We start from the raw sequence: 24,898 nt of genomic DNA on the forward strand, positions 1-24,898 counted from the left end.
ACAACACCAAACTTAAATTGTTGCTTGTCCCCAAGCAACTGAAAATCAAATAGGATAAAAAGAAGAGAATATACTATAAATTCCAAAGTATCAATGAAACATAGCTCCAATCAGATGAGCGGGACTTGTAGCTTTTTGCCTCTTGAATAGTTTTAGCATCTCACTTTATCCATGGAGGTTCAGAATGATTGGCATCTATAGGAACTCAGAGTTCAGATAGTGTTATTGACTCTCCTAGTTCAGTATGATGATTCTTGAACACAGCTTCTTTATGAGTCTTGGCCGTGGCCCTAAGCACTTTGTTTTCCAGTATTACCACCGGATACATAAATGCCACAGACACATAATTGGGTGAACCTTTTCAGATTGTGACTCAGCTTTGCTAAAGTCCCCAATTAGAGGTGCCCAGGGTTCTTAAGCACACTCTTTTTTTTCTTTGGACCTTGACTTTAACCGCTCAGTCTCAAGGTTTCACTTGACACCTACACGCCACAAGCACATGGTTAGGGACAGCTTGGTTTAGCCGCTTAGACCAGGATTTTATTCCTGTAGGCCCTCCTATCCACTGATGCTCAAAGCCTTGGGATCCTCTTTATTTACCCTTGCCTTTTGGTTTTAAGGGTTATTGGCTTTTTGCTCTTGCCTCTTGGTTTTAAGAGCTTTTGGCTTTTTCTGCTTGCTTTTTCTTTCTATTTTTTTCGCCTATTTTTTTTTCTTTTTTTTTTCTGCAAGCTTTGTTCTTTGCTGCTTTTTCTTGCTTCAAGAATCATTTTTATGATTTTTTTAGATTATCAAATAACATGTTTCCTAGTCATCATTCTTTCAAGAGCCAACATATTTAACATTCTTAAACAATAACTTCAAAAGACATATGCACTGTTCAAGCATACATTCAGAAAACAAGAAGCATTGTCACCACATCAATATAATTAAACTAAGTTCAAGGATAAATTCAAAACTCATATACTTCTTGTTCTTTTGAATTAAAACATTTTTCATTTAAGAGAGGTGATGGATTCATAGGACATTTATAACTTTAAGACAAAGTTACTAACTACTAATGATCATGTAATGAAGACACAAACATAGATAAGCACTTACCATAGAGAAAATGAAAAACAGAGAAAGTAAGAACAAGGAATGAGTCCACCTTAGTGATGGTGGCGTTTCCTTCTTGAGGAACCAATGATGTCCTTGAGCTCTTCTATGTCTCTTCCTTGTCTTTGTTGCTCCTCCCTCATTGCTTTTTGATCTTCTCTTATTTTATGAAGGATGATGGAGTGCTCTTGATGTTCCACCCTTAGTTGTACCATGTTGGAACTTAATTCTCCTAGGAAGGTGTTGATTTGCTCCCAATAGTTTTGTGGAGAAAAATGCATATGAGGCATCTCCGGGATCTCATGGTGATGAGCTTCCTGCGCCTCTTGAGCTCCATGAATGGGCTCTCTTGCTTGCTCCATCTTTTTCTTAGTGATGGGCTTCTCTTCCTCAATGTGAATGTCTCCTTCTATGGAAGCTCCAGCTGAGTAACTTAGATGGCAGATAAGATGAGGAAAAGCTAGCCTTGCCCCAGGAGAGGGCTTTTCGGCTATTTTGTAGAGTTCAAGGGAGATGACTTCATGAACCTCTACTTCTTCTCCAATCATGATGCTATGGATCATGATGGCCCGATCCACAGTAACTTCAGATCGGTTGCTAGTAGGGATGATGGAGCGTTGGATGAACTCCAACCATCCTCTAGCCACAGGCTTGAGGTCCAATCTTCTTAGTTGAACCGGCTTGCCTTTGGAGTCAATCTTCCATTGAGCTCCTTCCACACATATGTCCATGAGGACTTGGTCCAACCTTTGATTAAAGTTGACCCTTCTAGTGTAGGGGCTTTCATCTCCTTGCATCATAGGCAAGTTAAACGCCAACCTCATATTTTCCGGACTAAAATCCAAGTATTTCCCCCGAACCATTGTAACATAGTTCTTTGGATCCGGGTTCTTACTTTGATCATGGTTCTTGGTGATCCATGCATTGGCATAGAACTCTTGAACCATTAGGATGCCGACTTGTTGGATGGGATTTGTTAGAACTTCCCAACCTCTTCTTTGAATTTCATATCGGATCTCCGGATACTCATTTCTTTTGAGTTTGAAAGGGACCTCGGGGATCACCTTCTTCTTGGCCACAACATCATAGAAGTGGTCTTGATGAGCTTTGGAGATGAATCTTTCCATCTCCCATGACTCGGAGGTGGAAGTTTTTGTCTTCCCTTTCCCTTTTCTAGAGGATTCTCCGGTCTTAGGTGCCATCAATGGTAATGGAAAAACAAAAAGCTTATGATTTTACCACACCAAACTTAGAATATTGCTCGCCCTCGAGCAAGAAAATAAAGATTTAGATGAAGAAGAAGAAGAAAAGATGGAGAATAGGGGGGAGGTGTGTTTCGGCCAAGAAGAGAAGAGAGGATTGTGTTGTGTGAAAATAAGGAAGAATGGAAGGCTTTATATAGGGAAGGGAGGGGGGTTAAGGTTCGGCCATATGGGTGGGTTTGGGTGGGAAATTGATTTGAATTTTGAAGGTAGGTGAAGTTTATTGGGTAGGTTTATGGGAAAGAGTGGGTGGATGTGAGTGGTGAAGGGTTAATAGGGAAGAGAGATGGAGGTGATAGGTGAAGGGTTTTGGGGAAGAGTGTTTATTGGGAATAGAGGATGATTGAGAAGAGAGAAGAGAGTGAGTGGAGGTAGGTGGGGATCCTGTGGGGTCCACAGATCCTGAGGTGTTCAAAGATTTACAACCTTGCACCAAATTAGGCATGTAAAATGCCCTTGTACACAACTCTGGGCGTTCAGCGCCAGGTTGGTGCCCATTTTGGGCGTTCAACGCCCATTTGTTGCCCATTTCTGGCGTTGAACGCCAGAACCGTGCTTGTTCTGGGCGTTCAGCGCCAGCTCCTCTCCAGGGTGTAATTCTGGCATTCAGCGCCCAGATACTGCCCATTTTGGGTGTTCAGCGCCAGAATCATGCTCTGTTCTGGCGTTGAACACCAGGCAGGTGCTTCCTCCAGGGTGTGATTTTTCTTCTGCTGTTTTTGATTCTGTTTCTAAATTTTTTGTTTATTTTGTGATTCCACATGATCATGAACCTAAGAAAATATGAAAAAAATAAAATTAGATAAATAAACATTGGGTTGCCTCCCAACAAGCGCTTCTTTAATGTCAATAGCTTGACAGTGGGCTCTCATGGAGCCTCACAGATGTGCAGAGCTTTGTTGAGACCTCCGAATACCAAACTTAGAGTTTAGATATGGGGGTTTGACACCAAACTTAGAGTTTGGTTGTGGCCTCCCAACACCAAACTTAGAGTTTGACTGTGGGGGCTTTGGTTGACTCTGCTTTGAGAGAAGCTTTTTCTGCTTCCTCTCCATGGATACAGAGAGAGATCCTTGAGTTGTAAACACAAGGTTGTCCTTATTTAATTGAATGATCAATTCTCCTCTGTCCATATCAATCACAGCTCTTGCTGTGGCTAGGAAAGGTCTTCCTAGGATGATGGATTCATCCTCTTCCTTTCCAGTATCCAGGACTATGAAATCAGCAGGGATGTAAAGGCCTTCAACCTTTACTAACACGTCCTCTACTTGTCCATAAGCCTGTTTTCTTGAATTGTCTGCCATCTCTAATGAGATTTTAGCAGCTTGCACCCCATAGATTCCCAGTTTCTCTATTACAGAGAGGGGCATGAGGTTTATTCCTGAGCCAAGGTCACACAGAGCCTTAAAGATCATGGTGCCTATGGTACAAGGTATTATGAACTTTCCAGGATCATGTCTCTTCTGAGGCAATGTCAGGTGATCCAGATCACTTAGTTCATTGGTGAACAAGGGAGGTTCATCTTCCCAAGTTTCAATACCAAATAATTTGGCATTTAGCTTCATGATTGCACCAAGGAACTTGGCAGCTTGCTCTTCAGTAACATCCTCATTCTCTTCAGAAGAGGAATACTCATCAGAGCTCATGAATGGCATAAGGAGGTTCAATGGAATCTCTATGGTCTCTAGATGAGTCTCGGATTCCTTAGGTTCCTCAAAGGGAAGCTCCTTATTGATCACTGGACATCCCAGGAGGTCTTCCTCCTTGGGATTCACGTCCTTCTCCTCTCTTGTGGGTTCGGCCATGGTAATTAATTCAATGGCCTTGCACTCTCCTTTTGGATTTTCTTCTGTATTGCTTGGGAGAGTACTAGGAGGGATTTCAGTGATCCTTTTACTCAGCTGGCCCACTTGTGCTTTCAAATTTCTAATGGAAGACCTTGTTTCATTCATGAAACTCACAGTGGCCTTAGATAGATCAGAGACTAAATTTGCTAAGCTAGATGGATTCTGCTCAGAATTCTCTATCTGTTGCTGAGTGGATGATGGAAAAGGCTTGCTATTGCTAAACCTGTTTCTTCCACCATTATTAAAGCCTTGTTGAGGCTTTTGATCCTTCCATGAGAGATTTGGGTGATTTCTCCATGATGGATTGTAGGTGTTTCCATATGGTTCACCCATGTATTTTAACTCTGCTATTGCAGGGTTCTCAGGATCATAAGCTTCTTCCTCAGAAGATGCCTCTTGAGTACTGTTGGATGCAACTTGCATTCCATTCAGACTCTGAGAAATTATATTGACTTACTGAGTCAATATTTTATTCTGAGCCAATATGGCATTCAAAGTATCAATTTCAAGAACTCCCTTCTTCATAGGCGTCCCATTACTCACAGGATTCCTCTCAGAAGTGTACATAAACTGGTTATTAGCAACCATGTCAATGAGTTCTCGAGCTTCTGCAGGCGTTTTCTTTAGGTGAATGGATCCACCTGCAGAAGTATCCAATGACATCTTTGATAGCTCAGATAAACCATCATAGAATATATCCAGGATGGTCCATTCTGAAAGCATGTCAGAAGGACACTTTTTGGTCAGCTGCTTGTATCTTTCCCAAGCTTCATAGAGGGATTCACCTTCTTTATGTCTGAATGTTTGAACATCAGCTCTAAGCTTGCTCAGCTTTTGAGGAGGAAAGAACTTGGCTAAGAAAGCCGTGACCAGCTTATCCCAAGAGTTCAGGCTGTCTTTGGGTTGAGAGTCCAACCATATTCTAGCTCTGTCTCTTACAGCAAAAGGGAAAAGCATGAGCCTGTAGACTTCAGGATCTACTCCATTAGTCTTAACAGTATCATAGATCTGTAAGAATTCAGTTAAGAACTGAAAAGGATCTTCAGATGGAAGTCCATGAAACTTGCAGTTCTGCTGCATCAGAGAAACTAACTGAGGTTTCAGCTCAAAATTGTTTGCTCCAATGGTAGGAATGGAGATGCTTCTTCCATGTAAATTGGAATTAGGTGCAGTAAAGTCACCAAGCATTCTCCTTGTATTATTGTTGTTGGGTTCGGCTGCCATCTCCTTTACTTGTTCGAAATTTTTAATAAGGTTGTCTCTGGATTGTTGTAATTTAGCTTCTCTTAGTTTTCTCTTCAGAGTCCTTTCAGGTTCTGGATCAACTTCAACAAGAATGCCTTTTTCTTTGTCCCTGCTCATAAGAAAGAGAAGAGAAAAAGAAAAGAAGAGGAGTCCTCTATGTCACAGTAAAGAGGTTCCTTATTGTTAGTAGAAGAAGAAAAGGAATAGGGGTGAAGAAGAATGAAGAATCCAAACACCAAGGTGATGATAGGAGCAGAGATGTGAGATGAAGAGAAGTGTTAGTAGATGAATAAATAAATAGAAGGAGATGAGGGAGAAGGATTTTCGAAAATAATTTTTGAAAAAGAGTTAGTGATTTTCGAAAATAGTTTTTGAAAAAGGTTAGTAGTTTTTCAAAAATTCAAATAAAAAATAAAATAATTAGTCTAATTAAAAAGAAATTTTGAAAAAGAGGGAAGATTTTTTCGAAAATTAGAGAGAGAGAGTTAGTTATGTAGTTTTGAAAAAGGTAAGAAACAAACAAAAAGTTAGTTAGTTAGTTGAAACAAATTTTGAAAAGGTAAGAAGTTAGGAGGTTAGAAAAGATATTTTGCAATCACTTTTTTAAAAAAGGTAAGATAAGAAGATATTTTTGAAAAGATATGATAGAAATTAGTTTTTGAAAAAGATTTGATTTTTAAAATCTCAATTAATGACTTGATTTACAAGAAATCACAAGATATGATTCTAGAACTTAAAGTTTGAATCTTTCTTAACAAGTAAGTAACAAACTTGAAATTTTTGAATCAAAACATTAATTGATGATGTTATTTTCGAAAATATGATGTAAAATTAAGAAAAAGATTTTTGAAAAATATTTTTGAAATTTTTGAAAATAACTAAAAAAAATTGAAAAAAGATTTGATTTTTGAAAAAGATTTTGAAAAAGATAAGATTTTTTTTTAATTGAAAATTTGATTTGACTCATAAAAACAACTAGATTTTAAAAATTTTTGAAAAAGTCAAATCTAATTTTCGAAATTTTAAGAGAGAAAAAGGGAAAGATATTTTTTTGATTTTTGAATTTTTATGATGAGAGAGAAAAACAAGAAAAATGATGCAATGCATGAAAGTTATGGATCAAAACAATTAGTGCATGCAAGAATGCTATGAAGGTCAAGATGAACACCAAGAACACTATGAAGATCATGATGAACATCAAGAACACATTTTTGAAAAATTTTTAATGCAAAGAAAACATGCAAGACACCAAAATTAGAATTCTTTAATGCTTAGACATAAAGAATTCAGGAATGCATATGGAAAACAAGAAAAGACACAAAACATGCAAATGCAAAGATCAAACAAGAAGACTTACCAAGAACAACTTGAAGATCATGAAGAACACTATGAATGCATGAATTTTTTCGAAAAATGCAAGATGAACATGCAATTGACATCAAACTTATAACATGACTCAAGACTCAAACAAGAAACACAAAAAATATTTTTGATTTTTATGATTTTCTAATTTTTTTTGTATTTTTTTCAAAAATTATTTGAAAAACAAAAATAAGGATTCCAAAATTTTTAATATGAATTCCAGGAATCTAGTATTCTTAGTCTAAAGCTCCAATCTAAGGGTTAGGCATGGCTTAATAGCTAGCCAAGCTTTAACATATAACATCAGAGAATATACTACTCATTACTTATCAAAGTAACTTGCCTCTATGATGATGGTTTGGAAGCCTCAGTCCAAAAGAATTTAGACATGGCTTTATAGCTAGTCAGGCTTCAACATGCTTCATGAAACACTAGAATTCATTCTTAAAAACTTTGAAGAAAAATATATTTTTGAAAATATTTTTTTTTCGAAAACAGATGAGAAATTTTTGAAAGATTTTTGAAGAATTTTTTAAAAATAAAACAAAAAGAAAATTACCTAATCTGAGCAACAAGATGAACCGTCAGTTGTCCAAACTCGAACAATCCCTGGCAACGGCGCCAAAAACTTGGTATGCGAAATTGTTACTCAGGTTGTGAATTATTGTTCGAAATTGATTCCCTGGCGATGGCACCAAAAACGGATGCACAGAACCATGGTCTAAACATATCTTCACAACTTCGCATAACTAACCAGCAAGTGCACTGGGTCGTCCAAGTAATAAACCTTACGTGAGTAAGGGTCGATCCTACGGAGATTGTTGGTATGAAGCAAGCTATGGTCACCTTGTAAATCTCAGTCAGGCGGATATAAAATAGTTATGGAGTTTTTGAAATTAATACTAAAATAAGGATAGAAATACTTATGTAAATCATTGGTGAGAATTTCAGATTAGCGTATGGAGATGCATTCATTCCTCTGAACCTCTGCTTTCCTGCTGTCTTCATCCAATCAGTCTTACTCCTTTCTATGGCTGGCTTTGTGTAAGGATGTCACCGATGCCAATGGCTACTTTCAATCCTCTCAGGAAAATGGTCCAAATGCTCTGTCACAGCACGGCTAATCGTCTGGAGGCATCACCCTTGTCGTTGGTTGCATCCTATTCCTCTCTGTGAAAATGGTCCGATGCGCTGTCACTGCATGGCTAATCATCTTAGAGGTTCTCGATCATACTGGAATAGAATTTACTATCCTTTTGCGTCTGTCACTACGCCCAGCACTCGCGAGTTTAGAGTTCGTCACAGTCATTCAATCCCAGAGTCCTACTCGGAATACCACAGACAAGGTTTAGACTTTCCGGACTCTCATGAATGCCGCCATCAATCTAGCTTATACCACGAAGATTCTGATTAAGAGATCTAAGAGATACTCATTCAATCTAATGTAGAACGGAAGTGGTTGTCAGGCACGCGTTCATAGGGAATGATGATGATTGTCACGTTCATCACATTCAAGTTGAAGTGCGAATGAATATCTTAGAAACTGAATAAGTTGAATTGAATAGAAAACAGGAGTACTTTGCATTAATCCTTGAGGAACAGCAGAGCTCCACACCTTAATCTATGAAGTGAAGAAACTCTACCGTTAAAAATACATAAGTGATAATGGAGTTCATTGGTCTCGGCCCCAGAGGGGAACCGGAGTAACCAAGACTACTAATACAATGATAAAAAGTTCTATTTATAATAAACTAGTCACTAGGGTTTACAGAAGTAAGTAATTGATGCATAAATCCACTTCCGGGGCCCACTTGGTGTGTGCTTGGGCTGAGCTTGAAGTCTACACGTGGAGAGGTCATTCTTGGAGTTGAACGCCAACTTTTGTGCCAGTTTGGGCGTTGAACTCCATTTTGCAACTTGTTTCTGGCGCTGGACGCCAGAATTGGGCAGAGAGCTGGCGTTGAACGCCAATTTGCGTCATCTAAACTTGGGCAAAGTATGGACTATTATATATTTCCGGAAATCCCTGGATGTCTACTTTCCAATGCAATTGGAAGCGCGCCATTTTGAGTTTTGTAGCTCCAGAAAATCCATTTTGAGTGCAGGGAGGTCAGAATCCAACAGCATCAGCAGTCCTTCTTCAACCTCTGAATCTGATTTTTGCTCAAGTCCCTCAATTTCAACCAGAAAATACCTGAAATCATAGAAAAACACACAAACTCATAGTAAAGTCTAGAAATGTGAATTTAACATAAAAACTAATGAAAACATCCCTAAAAGTAACTAGATTCTACTAAAAACATACTAAAAACAATGCCAAAAAGCGTATAAATTATCCGCTCATCACTCTGTAAGGTTGATTTTGCTGCCTGTTATTGTTATTGTTCCACCTCTAGTTTCCCTGATTATCTCTGCCTCCTCTGTTATTGTTGTCCCTCCAATTCTGGTTTGAATTGTCCTGCCATCCATGGTTATTATTTCCGTCTTGATTGTACCCTTGGTTGGGGCGGTCATAGAAGTTGTGAGTGGATGCCACCATGTTGTCTTCTTGTTGGAGCTGCGGGCATTCATCAGTGTAATGGCTATAATCAGCACAGATTCCGCAAATTCTTTGTGGGACTAGTTGTTGGTTTTGCTGTGGTGGAGGTTGAGCTTGCTGAGCTTGTTGATTCAACTGTATTTGCTTCAGCAAGTTGGTCATTTCACAGATGCTTTGAGTTAGAGCAGCAGTCTCTCTGCTAGAAGATACTTTTGCAATAGCTTTTGAACGGCCTTGCTTTTGTCTGTGGTTCCTAGTGGATTCAGCTAAATCACTGATCAATTGCCAAGCTTCATCAGTGGTCTTGTACTTCTTCATAGACCCATTGCTGGCACTTTCCAGTATGGTCTTATCTTGGGGCCTCATACCCTGTGTAATATAGCTGAGTAGCACGATCTTGTCGATTATGTGGTGGGGGCATGCTTCTAGAAGATTATTGAAGCGCTCCCAGTATTCAAAGAGAGTCTCATTGTCATCCTGAACAATTGTGGAGATATCCTTCCTTAGCTTATCAATAACTTCAGATGGAAAGAATTTCTCCAGAAACTCCTTTCTGAGTGTATCCCAGTTGGATACATTTGCTAGAGGTTGAGTGTAGTACCACTCTCTTGCCTTTCCCTCAAGAGAAAACGGAAAAGCTTTCAGCAAAATTGAAGTTTCATCAGTGCCATCACGCCTGACAGTAGAACAGGCTGCCTGGAAATCCCTCAAGTGCCTGATAGGCTCTTGAGCAGGTAGGCCATGAAACTTGGGCATCAAATTTAGCAGTGCGGGCTTTATTTCAAAATCTGTAGCTACCGCTGGATGATGCGCTTGAAACGGTTGCATTGTAAAATCAGGGGCTCCTTCCTCCTGGATGGTAACTCTCTTAGCTGCCATGTTTTCTGCGCATAAAACAACCGAATCAGTAGAACGGGGGCTGGTTTCTTCCTCAGATTCACTTTCAGATCCGCCCTCAGAGCGGGCTAACCGACGCTGTTCTCGCCTTATTCGTGAAATTGTCCTTTCAATTTTAGGATCGAATATTAGCAAGCGCGGATCAGGAAGTGAACGCGTCATTTGACGGAAGAAACATGCATCTCATAGTAGCAAAATAAAATAAAATGCAAATAAATAAATTCTAATTAATAAAATTAGCACTCTATTGCAACTCCCCGGCAACGGCGCCAAAAATTGATGAGACGCAGAAGCTGGTGAATTAAAAATTATTAAAATGGTTACGTTGCAAGTATAGTTCTTAACTCACCGAAAATCTGCCTATCAATTTAAAAGTATGTCACAGAGAATTTAAATTAAAAATTACTGGGAGTTTTAAGTCCCAGGTCGTCTCCTAACGAGTTGCAGAAAAGTGTGCTATCTTATTAATCAGATGTTCCAAGAAGTTGAGCTAAGTAAATTGGAATGTAAATTGAGGAAATTTAAATAATATGAATAAAAGCCTTGACTGGGAGTTGATTAGTTGGAATCTCTATTATGGATGGAATGATTTTAAGATTGATTTATAACTAATGGTTGCTCTGTTTGGTTATCCTTTACTATGTAAGGGAAAGTCAAACAAGTTGGGATGCTAGATCTGTTCACAAGTTGTAACCCACTTAGTTCAAAGGGATTGGCGTTGGTGACAGGATAACAATCCAACAATTAACCCAATTACAAATTTTCTTTCAATCCTTCCAACTCAAGAGTTCCTTTTTAATCAACTCCCCATCAAGTAAAGAAACTACTCACGCATTGTAAATAATAAATCCATAACACATGAAAGAGGATTAAAGGAAGACATGATTATTGGAATTGAAATTGAATTAAAAAGAAATAATCCTTGCATTAAATAATCATAAAAGTATCTGAAGGACAAAATTTAACAAAGCAAAGAACATGGAAGAATAAAACCAAGTTGAGAAAATGAACTAGAATGACGAAGTCTTGATAAAGAAGTAACTCTTCTCAATGTTCCAATGCTAAGATCAATTGAAAATTAAATTTCTAAAACCTAGAGAGAAAAACCTAAGAGAGTAAAACTAGATCTAAAACTGTCTCTAAATGAATGTGTTATTTGTTTCTGCATGTTCTCTGACTCTAGTCTGCTATTCCGGGCCAAAAACTGGGTCGAAATAGGGTCCAAAATCGCCCCCAATGAATTCTACAGATTATGCAGATCGCACATGTCACGCGATCGCGTCATCCATGCGGACGCGTCATTCGCGCTTTTCCTCGCCACGCGTTCGCGTCGCCAGAGCTTTTCCAATCCGCGCGGCCATGTGAGCCATGCGGCCGCGTCGCTGCGATTTGCTCTCCTTCGCGCGGTCGCGTGAGCCATGCGACCGCGTCACTTCTCGCTGGTTATCTCCTCAAAATTCTTGTGTTTCTTCCGTTTTTGCTAGCTTCCTTTCCAATCTCCAACTCATTCATGCCCTATAGAGTCTGAAACACTTAACACACAGATCACGGCATCGAATGGAATAAAGGAGAATTAAAAATAAATAATTAAAGTCTCTAGGAAGCAGTTTTCAAACATGTAATAAATTCAGGAAGGAAATCTAAATGCATGCTAATTTAATGAATAAGTGGGTAAGGATCATGATAAAACCACACAATTAAACACAATATAAACCATAAAATAGTGGTTTATCAAAGACGCATCCGGTATCATCTCAAGACACGACGATCCCATGGTCATCACCATTATACTAGCAAACACAAATATCTACCGCACACTGATAGACCAAGGGAGCTCCGCCGACATCTTATTCAAAACTGCCTTCGACAAGCTCGACCTGGAAGAAAAAGAACCTAGAGCATATCCAAACAGCCTATTCGGACTGGGAGACACCCCAGTGCAACCACTTGGATACATCTCACTACATACAACCTTCGGAAAAGAAAGCCAGTCAAGAACACTCAAGATAGACTACATCGTGGTCGACGTGAGTTCTGCATACAATGCCTTAATAGGTCGGACAACATTGAATAAGCTCGGCACAATAGTCTCGACTCTACATCCATGCATGAAATTCCCAACCGCGGAAGGGGTAGCTACCATAAAAGCAAACCAAAAGGTGCCACGCCGTTGTTACAACGAAAGTCTAAACCTCAGAAGTAGAGGAGAAGAATTCCACACAATCGAGCTCGGTGGAGTTCAGAGGTGGGAAGAACTCCGCACACAACCCGAAGGTGAAGTAGAGAAAGTTCAGATCAGAGACATCCCGGACAAAACAACCAATATTGGTACGATCCTAAAAGGAGACATAAAAGAATCACTCATACAGTTCTTACGAGATAATGTCGACCTCTTTGCATGGAAGGCTGCAGACATGCCGGGTATAGACCCCAAATTAATGTGCCATAGGTTGGCGGTCTACCCAGGATCTCAGCCAGTACAACAGAGGCAAAGAAAGCTCGGGCCAGAACGATCCCAAGCTGTGGAAGAGCAGGTACAAGCTCTACTATAGGCAGGATTCATAAGAGAAGTCAAGTATCCACTATGGCTAGCTAACGTCGTCTTGGTGAAAAAATCGAATGGGAAGTGGCGAATGTGCACCGACTACACTGATCTCAACAAAGCCTGCCCAAAAGATCCTTATCCACTCCTAAGTATCGACACTCTGATAGACGCCTCCTCCGGATATAAATACCTCTCGTTTATGGACACATATTCGGGATACAACCAAATCCCAATGTATCCAACCGATCAAGAAAAAACTTCATTCTTAACCCCAAAAGTAAGCTATTGTTACATCGTCATGCCTTTTGGTCTTAAAAATGCGGGAGCTACTTATCAGAGATTAATGAATAAGATCTTTACGGATCACATCGGAAAAATCATGGAAGTTTATGTGGACGACATGTTAATAAAGACACAAAGTGAAGAGACGCTATTGTCCGACCTGATCCAAGTGTTCGACACTATAAGAAGGCATGGCATGCGACTCAATCCCGCAAAATGCACCTTCGCATTAGAAGATGGCAAATTCTTGGGTTTTATGCTCACACAAAGAGAAATCGAGGCAAATCTGGATAAATACCAGGCCATACTCGACATGAAGATCCCGACTTGTGTCAAAGAGGTACAACAACTCAATGGGAGGTTGGCAGCCTTGTCCAAATTTCTAGCCAGATCGGCAATAAGATCTCTCCCCTTCTACGTCACTCTAAGAAAGGGAAAGAAGTTCGAATGGACAACGGAGTGCGAGCAAGCTTTCTAAGATTTCAAAGGATTCCTGGGACAACCACCTATCCTATCTCGGCCACGAGAAGGAGAACCACTCATATTATACCTCACAGTAGGAAGTCGGGTAGTTGCCTCAGCACTAGTTCGAGAAGACGACAGTGGGCAACAACCTGTATACTTTATCAGTAAAGCATTACAAGGATCCGAGCTGAACTACCAAAAAATAGAAAAATTTGCCTACGCACTCATACTGACATCTCGACGACTACGTCCATACTTCCAGGCTCACACAATTAAGGTTCGGACCAACCAGCCCATAAAATGGATTTTACAGAAAACAGACCTAGCAGGCAGAATCTTGCAATGGGCAATCGAGTTGTCCAAATTTGATCTTCAATATGAAGCTCAGACAGCCATCAAATCACAATACCTGGCCGACTTCATTGCAGAATTCACAGATACCCCGGAACTCCCCACAAAATGGAATCTCTACGTGGACGGTTCCTCAAATAAAACTGGAAGTGGCGCGGGTGTGATAACTGAAAGCGACCAAGGGACCCAAATCGAACTCTCCCTCAAGTTCGGGTTCCCCGCCTCAAACAACCAAGCAGAATATGAGGCACTACTAGCTGGTTTGAAGCTGGCTAGGGAGGTTGGAGCTCAAAAGCTTATCATCTTCAGCGACTCACAAGTAGTCACTTCACAAATAACAGGGAGCTACCAAGCCAAGGATCCCACCATGAAAAAGTACTTGGATAAAACCAGGGAATAGCTCAGACAACTCAGGGAATATGAGATCCGCCACATACCCCGCGAACAAAATGCCCGAGCTGATGCACTCTCAAAGAAGTCCTAGAAGTCCTCTCAAGGAAGCTAGCCAGCACCAAACCAGGGGGCAACAATAGAAGCCTCATCCAGGAAATGCTGCAAAACCCATCAATCTCGGAAAAGGAAAAAGTCCTAGCCATAACAGGCTTGGATCAAGGATGGATGACTCCCATAATCAACTACCTCAAAATAGAAACGCTTCCTACAGATGAAAAGGAGGCAAAAAGGTTAAAACGGGAGGCACAATACTACACTATCATAAACAATACCCTATACAGAAGAGGGATCTCAATACCATTGTTAAAATGTGTACCGACTTCCAACACAAAAGAAGTCCTAGAAGAGATACACAGTGGCACCTGTGGCAATCACCTCGGAGTGCAAGCACTTACCAAAAAAGTACTCCAGGCAGGGTTCTATTGGCCAACTCTACAAAAAGAAGCCACGGAGTTCATAAAGACATGTACACCATGTTAGAAATATGCTAACTTTCACATCGCCCCGCTAGAGGAACTCATCAGCGTCACCTCACCTTGGCCATTCGCAAAATGGGGACTCGACCTTCTCGGACCCTTCCCTCAGGGATCGGGACAAGTTAAATTCCTCAGAGTATGGGGTAGACTATTTCACAAAGTGGATTGAGGCAGAACCCCTAGCTAATGCTACTGCTCAAAGAAGTCGAAAATTCCTATATAAGAACATTGTCACAAGGTTCGGGGTTCCATACTCCATCACCACAGACAATGGCACTCAATTCACAGATGCAGGCTTCAGAAAGCTAGTGGCTGACCTGAACATAAAACACCAGTTCACTTCCGTAGAACATCCCCAAGCCAATGGACAAGCCGAAGCTGCCAACAAAGTCATATTGGTGGGGCTCAAGCGAAGATTACAGGACGCAAAGGGAGCCTGGGCTGAAGAACTCCCACAAGTCCTATGGGCGTATCGAACGATGCCGCACTCCACCACAAAGGAATCACCCTTCCGATTAGCGTACGGAATAGAGGCAATGATCCCAGTAGAGATTGAAGAAGGGTCGCCTAAAGTGATCCACTATAATGAAGAAGCCAACTCCCAACTTCAAAGGGAAGAACTCGACCTACTCCCAAAAGTCCAAGAAAGAGCTCGGATCAGGGAAGAGGCATTAAAATGACGAATGGCTTCGAGATACAATCAAAGGGTAGTGCCGCGAGGATTTGCTGAGAATGATCTCGTCCAAATCCGAAATGATATCGGAACAACTCGACCTAGAGAAGGAAAGCTGGTAGCAAACAGAAAAGGACCCTACCGAGTTATAGAGGTACTCGGAAAGGGCTATTACAGACTGTCCGAACTCGATGGGCGAGAGCTTCCTAGGTCATGGCACGCCTGCAACCTAAGAAGGTACTATAGTTAGGGATGATAAAGGATCTTAGGACAAGGTGCACTCTTTTTCCTGAAAAGGTTTTTTAATGAGGCGCCAAGCCAAGACCTATAAATCACCCAACTTAGAGGGAAAAAGCTTCCACATGTATATATTTGCATTTACTTTTGAATAAAATCTGTTTAGATCTTCTACAAATTCTCAAGTCGCATTAATCTGAAACATTCATCGTCTGATTATAAAGCTACAGATCGGCAGAAAGTGAAAACCAAATTCGCTGCACGATCACGATAAAGACCAACAGAGATGAAAACCAAATTCATCAAAAGGTCGAGAAAACGAGGATTAAACCCAATCTCTACAAAATCGGCAAAGATGAAAACAGAATAATGCAAGAAGTTATCGAAAGTGATCCATAGAAAGGACCTGACGAGGTCTTAATAAAATGGATTGCTAAAAAATAACTTAAAGACTGGCCGACATGAAGAAGTCAGACCAGTCACAATAACCAAAGTTATAAGTAAATCCCTGGAAAGAGGTCTGGCCAACCCTATAAAAGAGGATTGCTATGACTTAGAAGAGATCGACATGACGAAGTCGGTCTCCTACAAACAAGTTATAAAGGTAATCCCTGAAAGAGACCTGAACAAGGTCCAAGAAAGAGGATTACAAAAATAACTTAGAAGGGCCCGACGTGAAAAAGTCGGCCCAAAACATAAAGTTATAAAAGTAATCCCTGAAAGAGACCTGAACAAGGTCCAAGAAAGAGGATTACAAAAATAACTTAGAAGGGCCCGACATGAAGAAGTCGGCTCAAAACATAAAGTTATAAAAGTAATCCCTGAAAGAGACCTGAACAAGGTCCAAGAAAGAGGATTACAAAAATAACTTAGAAGGGCCCGACATGAAGAAGTCGGCCCAAAACATAAAGTTATAAAAGTAATCCCTGAAAGAGACCTGAACAAGGTCCAAGAAAGAGGATTACAAAAATAACTTAGAAGGGTCCGACATGAAGAAGTCGGCCCAAAACATAAAGTTATAAAAGTAATCCCTGAAAAAGGTCCAAGAAAGAGGATGACAAAAATAACTTAGAAGGAACCAACACAAGGAAGTCGGCCTCCCCCCAAACAAGTTGCAAGAGTAAATCCTAAAATAAGACCCAACAAGGTCCAAAAGAAAGGATTACTAGAAGTAACTGAAATAACGAAGTCAGCTTCCCAAAAACCTTAAAGGTAATTACTAACGGAGACCTCACAAAGGTCCCAACAAATAGGGCTGTTAGAAATAACTTCAAAGCCGACATAAGGAAGCCGACATACAAGTTGGATCCAAGCAACTACAACCTCAGAGGAATCAAGCCACAAGTATGAAGGCAATCTAAAGAGGTCAACAAAGCTCCAACACTCCGAAAAGCCTAAAAAGAAACCAAGGCTGATGCAAACAGACATGATATAAAGTTATAATAATAACAAGCTCAAGAGGCTACCAAAACCAGCCCTAAGAACTTGGAAACTATTTTGTTTTTCAAAATAAAGTTGCTAAACAAGCAACCAAAAGAGTGTCAACAGTCAGCAAACATCATAAAGAGTTTAAAAGCCCACAAGCCGGGCTATCTACACAAACATTTAGAAAACTATTTATCAAAAGGCTTCTCGACAGCACAAGGTGAAGGAGGGCGAATCTGAATGGGCACAGCATCCACAGTCCCATCATCTCAATTCAAGATTTGACAGTCAAGATCTGACACAGGATGACCGGCCTCAGCTGAAGGAGTTGAAGGAGTCGGCACCACGGAGGCTTTGGCAGCAAGAACAGAGGGAGGTTCAACATCATCGTCGTCAGGGTCGTCAGGGATAATCTTGCCATCCTTTACAACATTGTTCAGGCTGAAGAGAGTAAGGTCGACCTCGGGAGCAAGAACTTGAACTTGCTCCTTCAGGTTCTCATAAGCAGCATTTATGCTGCCTACAAGGTGACCTTGGAGCTCGGCATAATCAACCCGGGCAGACTCCAACTCCTCCCTGAGATGCATCACTTCCCTGTAGGCTGTAACATAGCTATCATTGTGCCTCAATGCGGTATCTTCAGCCAACCTCACAGATGCCGCCAAGGCAACATGACTAGCCTTTTCGGTATCCAACTCCTTCTCCAGCTTGGTTACTTTCACTTGGAGCTCCTCCTTCAAACCCTTCATACGGTCGAACTCTTGCTTAGCCTCCTCCATAAAAGCTTTGGTAGCATGAAGAGGGAGGTCTTGGGAAGTTCGGTACAGGGCAGCTCCCATATGTGCCATCTTTACGCTACTCCGAGTAATAAAATCCAAGTGGCAAAAGAGAAAGACATCGTCGGTAGGAATGGTACCGTAAGGACCAATCTGCTGATCGACAAACTCAACCGCGTCAAAGTCAGGGGCATCAAGGTTGAAAGGCTCAGTCATTTTTTGTTTTTTGTTTGGAGGAGCACCAGAAGTAGCAACAGAAACTTGAGGAGGATCAGCCAAACAAACCCGGGGAGTAGGGATTACCTTCCTCACCCCCGACGAGCTCGGTACGGCCGGCTTCGACTGAACCTGAGATGATCCCTTACCGGCCGCCTTAGCCGAGATGTTTTGAGCTGCATTAGCCTTTCTTGCCCTCTTAAAGGCCTTCATGGATTCATTATTCTTAATCATCTCTGCAAACAAAACACAACAGCGGGAAACCAAGTTATAAATTAGAAAAGAGCTTACAAGAGATACAATTGACAAAACAATCAAAACCAAAAATTGACCACTACCCAGCTCAGCTCGGAGGAGAGAGGGGTTGGCTAAAAATTTCTTGGTGTCGAGATGGGGAGGCTGCCCCCAGCTTTCTTCCAGTACAGACACAAAAGCTTGCTCAGGCTCATCTAATATCTCCCACATATATTTAGACACCATTACGTTCTTTTGCCATTCAAAAGGAAAGGTGGGCTCATCATTTTCATCCAGGAAAAAGGGTCGAGCTCCTTCAACAGCTCGGACCCTAAAAAAGTAATTCTTGAAGTCACGGAAAGATTCATCAAACATGGAGAAAACCTTTTTTCCCTAAGAAGCTCGGAAAGAAACCCAAGCGGCTTTCTTCTTAACCACCCCAGGCTTTGTCAAAACAAAGAGATAAAAGTAAAGGGATTGTGAAGTAGGGATACCAAACTCATGACACAACAACTGAAAGATTTTGATAAAACCCCAGGAGTTGGGGTGAAGCTGGGATGGAGCTACATTACAAGACCACAATAGGTTGGTCTCAACGGGAGTAAAAGGAAGAGTAATATTCATTTGACTAAAAAAGAAGTCGTACGCATAGAAAAAGGGGCGCTCTCCAACAATTCGGGTAGAAAAACAAACCCTTTCCTCAGAATCGGGAGGTACAAGCTCATAGTTCTTTTCCTCACTACCATTACTACAAACCCTATAAAATTTCCTAAGTTGCTGACAAAACTCGGAATCAACGAAAGAAACACACAAAAGAACCATCGAATCCACCCAATCAACCATGCCCTCAGGGACTTGGGAAGATGTCTCAACAATGTTCTTGCGAGAAGACATGAGGTCAACTAGTCCTACAGCAAGAAAGAAGAAAATAGATTACTAACCCAAACATCTCGGACAAAGTCAAAATCAACTCATAGTAGAACATGACTCAAGCATACAAACAGATAAAAGGAAAACCTCAAGACAAGGTCCAGGGGCATCCTTTAGAGGCAGTGACAGAGTAAGGACTCAGGAAAAATCTACAAGGCTAACATCTTGACAAAACCCTCGACGAAGAAAAAACTCCCTTCCAGACAAACAACAACATAAAGAGAAAGACAAAGCAAATATAAGAAAGAACGTTATCTGCTACAAAGTCTATCAGTAAAGAAAGCTACAAAAGGCGCAGTCTTTTTCAAAAGATTATCAAACAGTTCATCGACCCAAAATTCCAAAATACGAAGGCGACAGTCAGAAACAATAAGCAAACATGCAAACAAAAAAAACCTTAATCATCAGAAGAAATGCCAGAAACATGCATCACAACAACAAATTGAGCATAACAACGCAAAAAGGTTCAAACTTTCCAGCATGCATTTCAAACGAAAATCAAAGCTTTATCAGAAAACCGAAGGCAAAACAACGAAAGAAGTAAAGAAGCAGAAAGTAGAAACCAAACCTGGAGAAAGGAGGAAAGATCTGAAGAAAGCTGAAAGCCGGAGCAAGGAAGTTGTGGAAATCGTCTTTCAAGCGAAGCACCAACAAAGTACTAAGACAAAGCGTCGCAGAGAAAAATGAGGCAAAACAGAAAAACAGAGAGAAAAGAGGGGAAGTTACAGAAAAGAGAAAACCGTTTCTTGAATGCAAAATTCAAAATAAAAGAGCCAAGAGAAACGGAGCATTAAAAATGCATTAATGAGGGCATTAAACCCTCGCACATTCCCAAGGCTAGGACGCTAATACAAAAGCGCGTGCTTTCAGAGGAAACGAAAGAAGAAACGTTTCGCATTCAAAAAAGAACTCTACAAAGATAAAATCGACAAAATGCTCAAGTTTAGCTTCACCAGAGAAGGATCGAAGTCCTAAAACTAAGACTCGACCTCCGAAAGAAAGACCGAGCTCGAGTAGGGGCACTGTTCATACCCTGGGACGAGCTATCCGACCCGGGATGATTAGCGACAAAGCGACCGACCTCTTCAGGTCAGACTATCCGACCTTTTCCCAAAGAGCTCGGCCAAATCGATAGGAAAGCCCAAAAAGGGCCCAACTCAAGGAATACGACCCAGATCCAAAGGCAGCCCAAGCCTATAGAGATAAGGGCGGTTTCCTTGAAGATAAGCTGACCTCACTCAAAGATAAGATAAGATAAGATAAAAATAACTAACTTATCTTATCTAAGAAGGTCACTCCACACTATTATAAATACACTGGAGCACCCAGGTATAACTCATACTCTGATTCTACTAAAAACCTGCTTAATACCCTTGCTAACTTAAGCATCGGAGTCCCTTGCAGGTACCCCCCACCCTCCGGTGACGAAGAATCAGCAGCATAGCCAGTCCACAAGTCAGATACAACAGCTCCGGCCGCCACTCACCAGCCGGACTCGTCATCTCCGACCAGTACAAAAGATCTCGTCCGAGATCAACCTACATTTTCAGGTAACCCTCGGAACAGTTGAGTTTTGATTAAATCAGAATTGTTGATAATTGTTTTAAAATGGTTTTGAGTTTTGATTAAATCTGATGCAGATTCATATATTGTTTCATTGTTTGCTATTTTTTGTGTTGTTTGATAATGGTTTAGTTTTGACTAAATTTGAATTGTTGATACTTGTTTTATTTTAGATTCATATAAACAATTAACATTTACTTTTATTTCAGAAAATATGAATTCTGAAATTGTGAGTAACCTTGTTACTACTGGAGCTGGTTCTGAGGCTGCTCCGGTCGAGGTTGATGAACCTAGTTCGAAAAGGTCCAGACCAGCGACATCCGATGTTTGGAATTTTTTCAGAAAGCTCGGTCCTGATAAGGATGGAGTAGAACGTTCCGAGGGTAAAGGATGCAAGAAGGTGTTTAAAGCTGGAGATAAGCGATATGGCACTTCTACTCTAAAACGATATCTTGATAGTTGTACTCAAATTAAGCATGAAGATATTGGTCAGACTATAGCAGAATTGCAACTTAAAATGGGTTCACTTAAGATTGATTCAGGAGTGGCTAGAGATATGTTTGCTTCTTATGTAGTTGCAAGGGATAAGCCATTCAATATGGTTGATGATAGGAGATTTAGAAATTGGGTGAAATATATAAGTCCAACTTTGAAACTTCCTTCTAGGAATACGGTTAAGTCTGACATAGTGAAAGTTCACAAGAGAGAAGCTGCGAAACTTAAAAAAAAATTTAGTTTCCATTCCAAATAGAATTTGCTTAACATCTGATCTTTGGACATCTAGTACCAATAAGGGGTATATATGTTTGACTGCACATTTTGTTAATAAGAACTGGAAATTACAGAGTAAAATTCTCAATTTTTGTCATATACCTCTGTTCCGTGAGTTACCTAAAACTGTAGGTCAATCTCGGACGAGATCTTCTATTCTGGTTGGAGATGATGTATCCGGCTAGTGGGTGATGGCCGGAGCTGTCGTGTCCGACTTGTTGGACTGGTTATGCTGTTGATCCTTTGTCATCGGAGGGTGGTGGTACCTGCAAGGGACACCGATGCTTAAGTTAGCAAGGGTATTAAGTAGGTTTTTAGTAGAATCAGAGGATGAGTTATACCTGGGTGCTCCAGTGTATTTATAGTAGTGTGGAGTAACCTTTTTGGAGATAAGATAGTTATCTTATCTTATCTTATCTTTGAGTGAAGTCATCTTATCTTTAAGGGAACCGCCCTTATCTCTGTAGGCTTGGACTGCCTTTGGATTTGGGTCGTGTTCCTCTGTTTGGGCCCTATTTGGGCTTTTTCTAGTAGTTTGGCCGAGCTCTTTGAGAAGAGGTCGGATGGTCCTGACCTGAAAAGGTCGGTCGACTTGTCGTTAAACATCCCGGATCGGACAGCTCGACCCAGGGTATGAACAGTGTCCCTGCTCAAGCTCAGTCTTTCTTTTGAAGTCGAATTTTTTGGAACTTCGATCCCTTTTGAGGAAGCTGAACTCGAGCATTCTTTTGTTGGGTCTGTCTGTAGAACTTTATTTTCAGTAGCTTTAAATGCAGAACATTTCTCCTAGTAGCACGCGTTTTTGTACTTCCTTGAAACATGCGAAGGTTTTAAATGCTCATTAACCGCCCCTTTCGCCGTTTCCTTTGCTTCCCACTTCTTTACTTCTTTACAAAATTTTTCAAAGAGTTTCTCTTCTTCTTGCTTCACTGCAACTTTTCTTCCTTTTGTGATTTCTCCATTTTCACTTGCTCCCAAGCTTTTACGTCTCCATGCTCTTTGCTTTTTGGAAGTGATTTGTTGGTGTGGGCTTACCGTTGCTTCATTCTACGAGTAGCTTTTCATCTCCTTCTTCTACAGGTTAGTTTTTGTCTTGTGACTTGTCTTTTATGCTTTCCTACGAGAAATTTTTTATCTTTGCTTGACTTTTTTTTGAATCTTTCTTTGCTTGCTATGTCTGATTTGCTTCTGCTCTGTGTGCTGTTTTAGGGTTTCTTTAATTTTTGTAGAACCTTTCCTTGTTTGCTGGTATTTGATGCATTTTTAGAGTTTTGAACGCTGTTTACTATTTCTGATTGTATCTTCTTGATTTCTTCCTTTGAAATGGTGAACTTGCTTGATTCTGAGAAAAGGTTGTGCCCTTGATTATTGTCCCTTTAAAATGCTGAACCGTTTGATCCTGAGAAAGGTTGCACCTTTGATGATTGCCCCTTTGCATGCTCTGATATTTGATTTTTCTAATACTTGGTAGTTCCTTTAGTTGATAAACTGAAACTGTATCTGAGAGGTGGCTTTATTTGGTTTTTTCTTTTCGGAGTCTTGGTTGAGAGAGGTTTTTCTTTGTTGCGTCTTTCTTCTTGAAGCGTTGCTTAGGGTCTTTTGCTTGGGATGTTTTAGCCTCTGTAGGCTTTTCTGAGTCTTTTACTCTATGTCACTGCCTCCAAAGGATGCCCCTGGACCTTGGTGTGCGTCTTGGGGCTTTCCTTTTAGTTTTTGTATTGCTCTGAGTCATATTGTCCGAGTTGTTTTGATATCGCCCGAGCTGTATTTGGTTAGTAATCCATTTTCTTTTCTTGTTTGTAGGACTAGTGATGAACGGACTCTTGACGGTTTAGAATTTCCTCAAATGAGTGAATTCTCGTTGTGAAGTATAGTTTCCAAACCAATCAAGAATCCTTTCATACAAAAATTTTTGGTTGTCACAAGTAACAAACCCCAATAAGAATTAATCGAAGTATTTAGATTCCGGGTCGTCTCCCTAGGATACAATGGAGTGCATGCGTATTGGCTATGATGGGGTAAAAAGAGAGGGGTTTTGTTTGATTAGAGGGGCAATAAAATAAAAAGACGAGAAAAGTAAATTGAGCAAGTAATTAAAGAAAGCAAGTAATAAAGAGAGACGTTCATGGAAATGGAGATCATAGGCTTTCTATCCTAGTCATGCATGACTAATTCATCTTATTTAGTTAACTCACACATCGGGAGAATGTCAAACAAGATTAATTAATCATGTCACAAATATAAACAAGAATTTATCTCATTACGTCAACTCCAACAAATAGGGAGAAAGTCTAATGAGACTAGCTAATCTCAATCCAAAAGTCCTAATCGACTTACTAATTAAAATAGCAAAAGATTAGCGTCAATGGAAACAATATTCCAAAAGTCCTAATCAACTCACTAATTTAATTAGCAAAAGATTAGCGTCAATGGAAACAATATTAGTTAACAACTCTAGATCACCAACATAAATTGGGTTTTCATGACTCAAGATTGCCCAATTACTCTTTCCAAGCCAAGAATGCTCAAAATATACTCTAACATTTTGTCAAACACTTAGAAGGCATAAAAGGGAAACATAGCAAATTGCAAGGAATGTAAATCTACACTATTCAAATTCAAGGAATTAAACAACAATAAAGCAAGTCAATAATAAAAGAACATGAGTCATAAACCATTGAAGGGAAATCAAATCCAACAAGAGCATCTATGAACATAAAAGAGAAATTAACATTACAGAACATGAGAATGAGAGAGTAGAAGTAAGAAATTATAAAGGAAACAAGATGAAAACATGTAATTAAACCTAGATCTAAGATGGAAATCAACCTAACCTATTTCTAGAGAGAAGAGGGAGCTTCTCTCTCTAGAAACTAACTAAAGGCTCATGTTGGCTAAAACTAATTGCTCCCCCCTTTGCTTGGACTTCAATTCTGCATGAAATACACTCAGAAACAAGTTGGATTTGGGCCTGGGCAGCTCAGAAATCGCCTCCAGCGTTTTGCCATTAAGTGGGCCATATAAGAATATCGGCACGCGCGCGCCATGTGCGCGTGCGCGTCGCTGGCAAATTCCCAACCCGCGCGGAGGCGGCATGTACGCGTGCGCGTCCTTGTGAGAAACCACTTTTGCGTGTGCGCGCCTTGTACGCGTACGCGTCCATTGGTGCATTCCAAATCTTTGTTTCTTCATGCATTCTCCACTTTGCATGCTTTTCTCCTCATTTCTTCCATCCAATACTTGCCTTATGA

At 40.5% G+C, this 24,898-nt stretch overlaps 1 non-coding gene across 1 annotated transcript; it reads left to right on the forward strand.

The window, feature by feature from the left end:
- Positions 1 to 4,924: 4,924 nt before the first annotated feature.
- Positions 4,925 to 5,032, forward strand: LOC112781783 (small nucleolar RNA R71). The gene has a single exon (XR_003192542.1). It is a non-coding gene; the product is annotated as a small nucleolar RNA R71 (small nucleolar RNA).
- The last annotated feature ends 19,866 nt before the right edge of the window (positions 5,033 to 24,898 follow it).

This window comes from Arachis hypogaea, chromosome 19, assembly GCF_003086295.3.
Source record: "Arachis hypogaea cultivar Tifrunner chromosome 19, arahy.Tifrunner.gnm2.J5K5, whole genome shotgun sequence".
In the NCBI taxonomy this organism is placed as follows: domain Eukaryota; kingdom Viridiplantae; phylum Streptophyta; class Magnoliopsida; order Fabales; family Fabaceae; genus Arachis; species Arachis hypogaea.